Raw genomic sequence first — 9,512 nt, 5'->3', positions numbered from 1 at the left:
GTGTGCGTGTGTCGAGCATGCGCTAAACGAATATTTTCTGGTCAACGTTTTCAAATTGGCCCACATAGAATTAAAAAATTATTAACAGCGGTATTTGTCACACAACTACAGACAGCGCGGTCAGTCCGGCGCCTTGCAATCTGCTGCCGCTTTGCGGCAACGCAACGCTAGCAAGGCGGTATGAGTGCAAACAGTTTACGGAACCGCGGCGCCCTTTCTACTTTGTTTCCACAGCGGCAGCAGCGTAACACCTCAAGTGGATTTCGAGGGCCATGCGCTCGCGTGTTCCTGCTCGTATTCCTCGAGTACGTACGATGTACCTACCAGCAACCCGATACCCATGGGAAACCGCGGCCTGCGCGGGATCGTGGTGGGAGCGGCCGCCGTCGGCGGCCGCGCCGCCTCATCGCCTCTTTTTGTGTATGTGTAGTTCACTCTCCTTTCCCAAGCGAGGACCGCTGGCAGTATATCTCTCCGGCAGTCTTTTGTGTTGTTTATATTCGCCGCATCGCTTCTTTTTTGTGTGTTTAGTTCACTCTCCTTTCCCGCAAGCGCAGACCGCTGGCAGTACACTCTTAGAAAAAAAGTTAGTAAAAGGGTAGTAACGGCTGCCGTTACTACCTTTTTTAACCGTTACTACATTTGTACGACCTTCTTAGGTAGTAACATGGTAGTAACTCCTGCTGTTACTACGTTTTTTGACTGAAAGACCTTTTTACTACATCTCTGGAAGCAGGGGTAGTAAATGTACCTTACCTGTTTTCTACCATGATCAGAAGATATCTGATACTATATACGATAGGAATATTGAAGTATTCAATACTCCTGATTACATTGCTACTCAATTTTGTTTTTGTTTATTTATTTGCCATACCATCAATCGCCAAGACATTATAGAGGGGAGGGGGTTACATAAATGAGCCCTGGACTCAAACTGTGCGCTGCCTTTTCATAAAAAGAAAGAAAGAAAGAAAGAAAGAAAGAAAGAAAGAAAGAAAGAAAGAAAGAAAGAAAGAAAGAAAGAAAGAAACTAAACTGGCTTCCGAAACCGAAACTTCGTATAGGGAGGCGATAGTTAAAAAAGCCACAAAAGCCATTGATAGGTCAATCCGAACCAATCCGAAGTCATCAGTGGCGGAGAGGTGCGATGTCATCATGCTGCCTTTGTGGTCGTGCGGTGCGATTGTGGACGCTGTTTCCTTGCGTTGTGCTGCTTTTTTTGTGCTGTGGTTCTTTGAATGGGCTGCAGAATTGATGTGTGACATGTGCACTTCGATAGGTGTTCTGAATTACGTGAAGTAGTGGTAAATAGATTCACTGTCATACACCGCTTGCACCGTACCGTGGCAACGCCGGCTTCAACACGGAAGAAGGAAATGGACTGGCGTGATTGCTTGAAAATGTGAGTACGCTGCTTGAAATTATTGTTTGTTTAATATTGCTATTGAATGAGGTACGCGCTCTTAATATTGTTGCGTGTGGTCTCAAAGTCTCTTCGTAATACAACTCTTCGGAAGCTGTCGCTTTTCATGTGCAAGTTCGACCCTAACCGCGAAAAAGTTATGTTATGGCGTATATCTCGTGATATAATCTTGACGGGTGTGTATTGGATGTGTTAGCGCGGTGAATTATTGCGCCGGGAATTCCCGCCTTGGCTGCGGCGGTGTGAACCTTGAACCACACGTGAGCGTCCCGTCCCGTGAGTGCGCCTGGGAACATGTAAACCGACAACCCCCCACCTGCAGCGTGCCTTCGACGTGGCGGCGCCGGGCCGTCCGTGTTTGCCTTATTTCGGGTGTTTTTTTTTTTTCTTTTTGAATGGGCCTAGTGCGCAGCGAATAAAGCGTCCATGTTTTGGTGTGAGAGTGCGCGATCACGGTACTCAGAGCAGCAGTGCGTCGTCAATGGGAGCGGGCGCTGGAAGAAAGGCGAAGTAGTGCGCAGTGCGGTGTCAACTGGAGCTGACGCTCTACGAAGAAAATGTGCGAAAGTGCGAGAGAAAGTATGAAACTTTAATCAAGTTATCTTTGTTATTGTCTTATTCTTTATTCGTTTTTTTTTTTTTTGTAACTTGTAATGTGCGTTGAGTGTTTCCTTTTCCATATCCCTCCCCTTTGTTTTTCTAACAGATGTGATCAGTACCCCAAACGAGCTGTGACCTGTGTGATCCTTTTCGAGGTAAGTGAGTGAACGAATAAGCTTTTATTTTGCCATTTATTCATCTCTTAGTATAACCATTGTGGTTCTCAACATTTAGATGAGTATTTTCTTAGTCTGTTTTAAACTCGCCTTTTTTTCTAACAGGTGGATGCATTAATGCGATGAGTAGAAACAGCGCGCAAAAAGCAGGTTATTGCGGTGTTGTGCATGTTTCACATTGGTCGCTGCATTTAGTCTTGGTGCTTGTGTGAAAGTACAAAAAAAATATTCCTCTCTGTAAAACATGGTCGGCTGACGCCAAGGTACAAACTCGTGTACTACTCAGCCGTTAGGTGTTTAGCAGTAGATGGTGATTCGAAAGAATTATTTGAGTGACCACACGTAGTCAAATATGCATTACAAGAGTGATTGCTTTCATTACTAAATAAGATTTTTGTATTTTTTATGAATTGTGCGTATCTTAGTGTTGTTCACATCACAGGTGGGCAGTTAACAGTAATGGGCAGTTGCATTCGTTGATACTTTGTGTCGTGGCTTTTGATGGAAGCTTTAAAATGGTGCAGTAGTAAACAATTTCAAACCAGAAATGAAAAAGTCATTTCGCTTCCTTAATGTCTTTCATGTTCGCTGCGCTTGCAGCTAGTTTGATCTTAGAGGCCTTTATTTGCGCAGTTTTTTGGTTGCCTTAATATTGTGCACACACAACTGAATACACCAGCAGTGAAATTAGTTTTGTGCTATTGCTAGTATTTCAGAAGGAGAAGTGTGACCGACATCTTGGGATAAGCAGCATTTCGGTGCATGCACTATTTTTGCAACTTTAAAATCAATTTGGATTGAGGTATGCAGGCACTGATTAATCAATATATTTTATGTGCTTGGAGCAAAAGGGAGAGAGTGTAGAATGTCAGGCATATTTCTGATACTGTGAGAAAGTCACCACTTAGAAAAAAAAATTCAGATGTCCACAAGTGTGAAACAAGGCCATTTTAATTTTTTTTTTCACTGTGACTGTAAGGCGTACCTGTGCAGAATGCATAACCACTTGATAGCGAAATGTTTGCGAATATCTTTTTTTTTTTTTTGCATATACAGAATGCAGCACATTAAACACTGTCCTAAATTCGGTGCATTTCAACATAGTAGTCTTATTCAGGAATTAAAGGAAAGAACCTCAGTCCTAACTTTTAAAATTAACGATCAAGTTTCTAAAAGATGAGAAAGAATGTGAGAAAACATGTTGCATTGTATTGTTTCCAGTACGGTTATCAAAGCTGAAACTTTTTTTTCTTTTTTCCGAGCATTGGGAGAAGGGCGTAAAGTGAAGGCACCAAATCAACATACAAGACTTCCTGCTCTTCAGAATATTACCAATACGCTAACCCTGCTACCTTTAACATAAAGAGAAAGCATACATGATTATGCTATTTTAAGCCAAGGCTGATCTGTGACAAACGCAGGCTGTGGCGGTGCCACTATCCATGGGTGTGGATAGCCGCTCGCAGCACCACTCTTAGATATCCAGTTGTAAGGACAGTTTTCAGTATATATATATATATATATATATATATATAATATTTTTTTTCACAGTGCATCAATGATGACTTTCGCATACCCAGATTGTTGCTTTGTCTTTCCCCTGTGGGCATACTTGATTTACTTTCCTTTTGTAACAGGCATTTCTCATGAAATACATGTTGGGGATCTTTTTGCTCCCATTAGTTAAATTTATTTATTTCTTCGTAGAGCAGGCATTTCCACACTATTTCTTAATTTCCTGTTCAGTTTTGCCCATTAGAAGTGCTACAAGATAAGGAAATCAGGTTGCCTTTTTTGAGAAATTTGAACAAAATGTAGATGTGTGAAATAAATGGGACAAGTTCCTGTTGGAGTTATTTAAAAATACTGGCTTTGAAATTACATCTTGCACAACCCTTTTTTTTGCTCTAGAATGCACCTAGTTATGATAAATGAAGAAAACTGCTATATATGTGCCATAGTTGCAGTCTGAGACTTGGAAATTTCAAACCAATAGTTTACGTGCATTCCTATGGGCGTCACTTCACGCCCTGCACCCACAAATGGCTATACCGCTACATTCTGCTTATGTAACAAACCAGCAGTTGTTTATAATAATGTAATCACATATCCTGCCTCTTCACAGTGCAGGTCTCAGCCTTAACATAAACCTAAAATTTTAGAAATGGGCATTGTTTGCTAATTTTGCACCTTTATTCAAAGAGTTGTGACGATGCTTGATAAGCCGTATGTTTCATTTTTGATAACATTGTTCGAAGCAGAATAATGCAATGCGTTCACTTAGACTCTTTATTCATCTCCTCCAGGAGACTAGTTCGTGAAACTTAATACAATTTATGGAGGAATTTACGGGGCGATGGGGTAATTTTTCTTTTGAGTTTTGAAGCAACCTTCTCTGTTCAAACATGCAATAATTGGGAAAATGTTTCATGTGCTTTAATTTTATGCATAACAGAAACATTCATACACATTTAGAACACCAATTGTCTTATCCATTTTCTAATCTTAAGGTAGGTGTGCCTCATATTCATGGAGTAAAAAAAAAAATATTAAAAATAGCCTCATTTGAGACTTGTGGGATGTTAGAAATGTTTTCTAGGAACCAGGCTTCGAAGTTTGCCTATCATCATATTGTGATGTGCTTATGCCACCTCCCATTCTAAACCTTTGAAGGCAAGGAAAAGCCTTAACTGCCTTTCATGACCTTTTCATCTTTAGGCAAACTGTAAAGTCTCTCCTATACGAGCGAGAAGTAAACCATGCCGGCTGGTTACTTTCTGGCAAACACAGTACATTGTATTGAGGCTGAAGTCTAGCATTTTTTTATCATGATGTGAGCAGTCTTGTTAATATTGCTTGCCCAGAATCCTCTTGTTTGATTGTAGCTACTGAATTTATAACTGTCTGTTTTCATTACTGGGAAAGGAATTGTGTGCTTGGTCTCACTTGTTGATTTTTCCCCTCTTTATATATGCAGTTACCTGAGCACTTGACTGGCCAATGCCTGGAACCTACCTGCTGCTCCTACACACCACAGCACAAATGAGGGACGCACTAAATCATCTACCAGCAAGCACACTGCAGTGCCCTTCTGCAAGCCATCACACGTTCAGGGATGCACGATTAAGGTCATACCCTAAACACTGCTAACGATGCTAGTATGAATGGACAGCTGCCTTGGTCTGTCTGCATTATTTCTTTTAATAATGGAAAAATAATAGTGAAAAAAAAAATCATTCTGAAGCAAATCTATTTATATTGTGGTGGTTAACATAAACAAAACCTCATTTCATATGTGATGTATCTGAAAATTGTTTTTGTGTTGGTTGTAAATGTCACAGCATGTTTATCTCACCAACTATTAACTGCATGAGTTTGAAATGTACAGGTACCTGGAAAATACTGTAGACCATGCCTCTTGTATTTGAAATTAATGAGTTTTGTAGGGAAGATGTGATAGTTACTTGGCTCCATACATGAATGCTTCAGTGACGTGCTGAAGTATGTGCAAGGTATCTCCTAAGAGTCATTAGGTGAAATGTAACAAATGGTTTTATTACTGAGTTGTGGTTTGTATAATTATAGATCCGACTGCGCATTTAACATTTTGGTTTCCACAACATTTATTTTTCTTCTAGCAATGTTGTGCTTTTCCTTGTGACATTTAGCTTTATTCAGCCGGTCTCCACAACAGCCTTTCAGGTCTACACTAATGCTAGCCAGATTTTGATGGTATGTTAAATTTCTGGAAATAAGCTTCACATCCTAAATTTTAGGAGGGCACCCAACTCGGCAATATCTGGGCACAGATATAATGTTAGCTATTTGTTGACACTGCAATCGAGCAAAAAAATCAGCAATAACAGTTGATTGATGCTTGTGGTCACCTGTGTAGGATTAGCAAATGACAAATGTATAGTCGACTATATGCCTGCACTTTTTTCTCTACACTGACCATTACATACATGAAAACAATCTGGAAGAAGGCATACAATTCTTATAAAAGGCCTTTTATTTATCCCACTCGAGTTATAGGCAAAACTGTTTTCTAGTCAACACTGTTCAGTCCACACCAGTCAATATAATATACACCAAGGTGTCGCAAGGTATCAAGCTTTTTAAAAACAGTGTCCTAGAAGTGAATAAGACTGGGCGTGTTGGTTAGACATTGTAAATCAAAGAGCATAGCGCGGGAACAGAAACGGAGACGACGACAAGACAGAACAAGCACTAGCTTTCAACTGAGGGTTTATTGCAGAAATGATCACATATATATACACTTCGGGATCGGCAATGAATGAGAAAACAAACCATTACTATCATACAGCCACATGCTAAGCCAAGAATTCAAGCTCTTCTCATGGCAGTGCAACAGACGCCTTGCTGACATATTTATCCCCTGTACGAGCTATCTCCAGTGCTTCTGTTATCTCCCTTGTCGGCTCGTTACGATCTCGATACATGATGATCGTCTTTTCGAACGGGATGACAAGGTGGTTCCGCATCACATCTTCTGCAGTGCGCAGCGAGATGGCAGTCTGTAGCAATGCTGCCAACTTTTTATTGGGTCCCAGAAGACGCACGTTTAAACATCAGCCAGTCTTACCAACGTAGTGTCTTCCACATGAAAGTGGAATTTTATAAACAACCCCCCCCCCCCCCTGCAGGACACGTAAGGGTATCTGTGTTTAATCGGACACCTAGCCTGCAGCGTTTGCATAGGACAGGTTTTTCTGCACAAACTCAAAAGCATTTTTGGTGCAGTAAACAGGACATTTACGCCAGAACATTGCCCCACATTCCTTAAGTTATGAGAAACCTTATGCAGGTAGGGAATGACGACTACTTTTTCTTTATTCCTTCTTTCCTCCTTTTCTTCTCATCCGCTCGCTGTTCGTCACTCATGCGTGCCGCAAATTTCTTTCTGCGAAGCAGGCTTTCAGCAACGGAAACCATAACATGTTTAGGGTAGCTCGCCACCTGCATACTGACACTTTCACCCATGGCTTGATCACATGACTTCCAGAGAGTGTTAGACAAAAAAGAAAGCTCTCTGCAAGTCATGTGATCATGCCATGGATGAAAGTGTCAGTATGCAGGTGGCGCGTTTGCAGGCGGCGAGCTACCCTAAACACGTCATTGTTTCCGTTGCTGAAAGACTGCATCGCAGAAAGAAATTTGCGCCACGCATGAGTGACGAACAGCGAGCGGATGAGAAGAAAAAGGAGGAGGAAAGAAGGAATAAAGAAAGAGTAGTTGTCATTCCCTACCTGCATAAGGTTTCTCATAACTTAAGGAAGGTGGGGCAATGTTCTGGCGTAAACGTCCTGTTTACTGCACCAAAAAAGCTTTTGAGTTTGTGCAGAAAAACCTGTCCTATGCGAACGCTGAAGCCTAAGTGTCCGATTAAACACGGAGACCTTTACGTGCCCTGCAGGAGGGGGGTTCTTTATAAAATTCCACTTTCATCTGGAAAGCACTACGTCAGCAAGACTGGCTGATGTTAAACGTACGTCTTCTGGAGCACTATAATAAAGTTGACAGCATTGCTACAGACGGCCATCTCGCTGCGCACTGCAGAAGATGTGATGCGGAACCGCCTTTTCATCCCGTTCGAAAAGACGATCATCATGTATCGAGATCGTAACGAGCCGACAAGGGAGATAACAGAAGCACTGGAGATAGCTCGTACAGGGGATAAATATGTCAGCAAGGCGTCTGTTGCCCTGCCATAAGAAGAGCTTGAATTCTTGGCTTAGCATGTGGCTGTCTGACAGTAATTGTGTGTTTTCTCATTCACTGCTGATCGTGAAGTGTATATATGTGATCATTTCTGCAATAAACGCTCATTTGAAAGTTAGTGCTTGTCCTGTCTTGTCGTCGTCCCCGTTTTTGTTCCGGCGCTATGCTCTTTGATTTACAATGAGTGGCCTAGTCCACTGAAATCAGATGAGAGCTCATGAGTTGTATAGCTTAGTCTGGAGTATTTCTTTGTTTTCTGAAGTTTATTAATTAATGAAACTCATTAGCTAATTTTTTAATTTCTGGTTTCAGCAACAAAGAGTCTATTAACGGAGCGTGGTTTCAGGAACAAAGCACTCCAGCGAAAAGCGATTTTGTTATTGTGCGACTTATCATTTAAGGCCAGTGGGAAAACTAGTTTATTAAACAGTAGCTTGGTGCAAATATTTCAGTCTGCTATTTCAAAGCAATTATTGGCACTTCTTTCTTTGAACCAAAATTGGAAGAGGAAATTGGTCCTTCCTAATGATTGTGATCAATAAAGTCAGCATTATGTAACACTACTCTAAAAGCCTTCAGTTATTCTTAATGAGCTTGGTCTTATTTAGCAGGTCTATCCAGCAATTTACACCTAACAGGCATCCTTTTAATAATTAGTAATATGTATTGTGACAAGCTGGCTGTCTGTAGCATAATTTTAGGATGTGAGGAATGTTTCAAATGGGCATTTTTGGGAGGAAGTTTTGAGTCTGGGGTGGTGCAGTGATTGCGACGCTCGACTATGCGCAAGAATGCAGGATCGAATTCGAGTCTAGGCGGCCGCTTTTCTTCGGAGGCGAAAAGCAAGGTGCCCATGGGCTGTGCGATGTTTAGTGCACAATAAAGAACCCCAGGTGGTCGACATTTTTGCAGTCCTTCACTATGGTGTCTCATAAGCCTGAGTCGCTTTGGAACATTAAGCCCCACAGACCAAACTAAACCAGTTTTGAGTCTGAGTAGGAATTGCTGATGTGCTGTTTCAATTTATTGTGTATTAGTAGGTCAGTTTGATATAAGCAACACATTCTCTTTGCAGCAATTTTGACATATTCTTTTGTGACTGACAGTCCCTTATGATAGCTGTTGCTAATATCCTTTTATAGTGCTTCAGGAAGATCTAACATCTGTTTCATTTAGTTGCCATAGAGCGGACAGTTGACCAGTTTTAACTATGGCTCCGACAAGTATTCAATACATATGCGGGATATTAATGGCCAAATAATGAGCACAAAATTTCCTCATACCTGAGGTATTGCTAGAAGCAGCCAAGGCAGAAGGCTAGGCAGTGTATGAGCTGGTACTTCCATTCTTCTCAGCCAAAAAACCCTCTTTTAGTTGTGATTTTTATTGTACATGTCTGGTTAAATTATTGTTGTAAAGCAACTTCCATATACATATGCTGGTAGTTCTTGTATGTTATTCCTTCTATCAGTTGTCATCATTATTGCTAAAGGTGCTCAAAGACACACCAGGCTCTACAAGCCTTCAATACCTTAACCTCCTATAAAGGTTTCAAGTTCAACACACTCAAC

General features: G+C 41.2%; 1 long non-coding RNA gene across 1 annotated transcript; it reads left to right on the top strand.

Moving 5' to 3' along the window:
* The first annotated feature begins 1,042 nt into the window (after nt 1-1,042).
* Nucleotides 1,043-6,829, top strand: LOC146170752 (uncharacterized). Its single transcript, XR_014703118.1, has 3 exons — nt 1,043-1,402; nt 2,130-2,178; nt 5,177-6,829. It is a non-coding gene; the product is annotated as an uncharacterized LOC146170752 (long non-coding RNA).
* The last annotated feature ends 2,683 nt before the right edge of the window (nt 6,830-9,512 follow it).

Source organism: Amblyomma maculatum, unplaced genomic scaffold, assembly GCF_055883805.1.
Source record: "Amblyomma maculatum isolate TAMU_Amacu unplaced genomic scaffold, ASM5588380v1 scaffold_54, whole genome shotgun sequence".
NCBI lineage: Eukaryota > Metazoa > Arthropoda > Arachnida > Ixodida > Ixodidae > Amblyomma > Amblyomma maculatum.
Note: the sequence above shows the minus strand (reverse complement) of the source record. Positions and strands in the feature narration are given on the sequence as shown.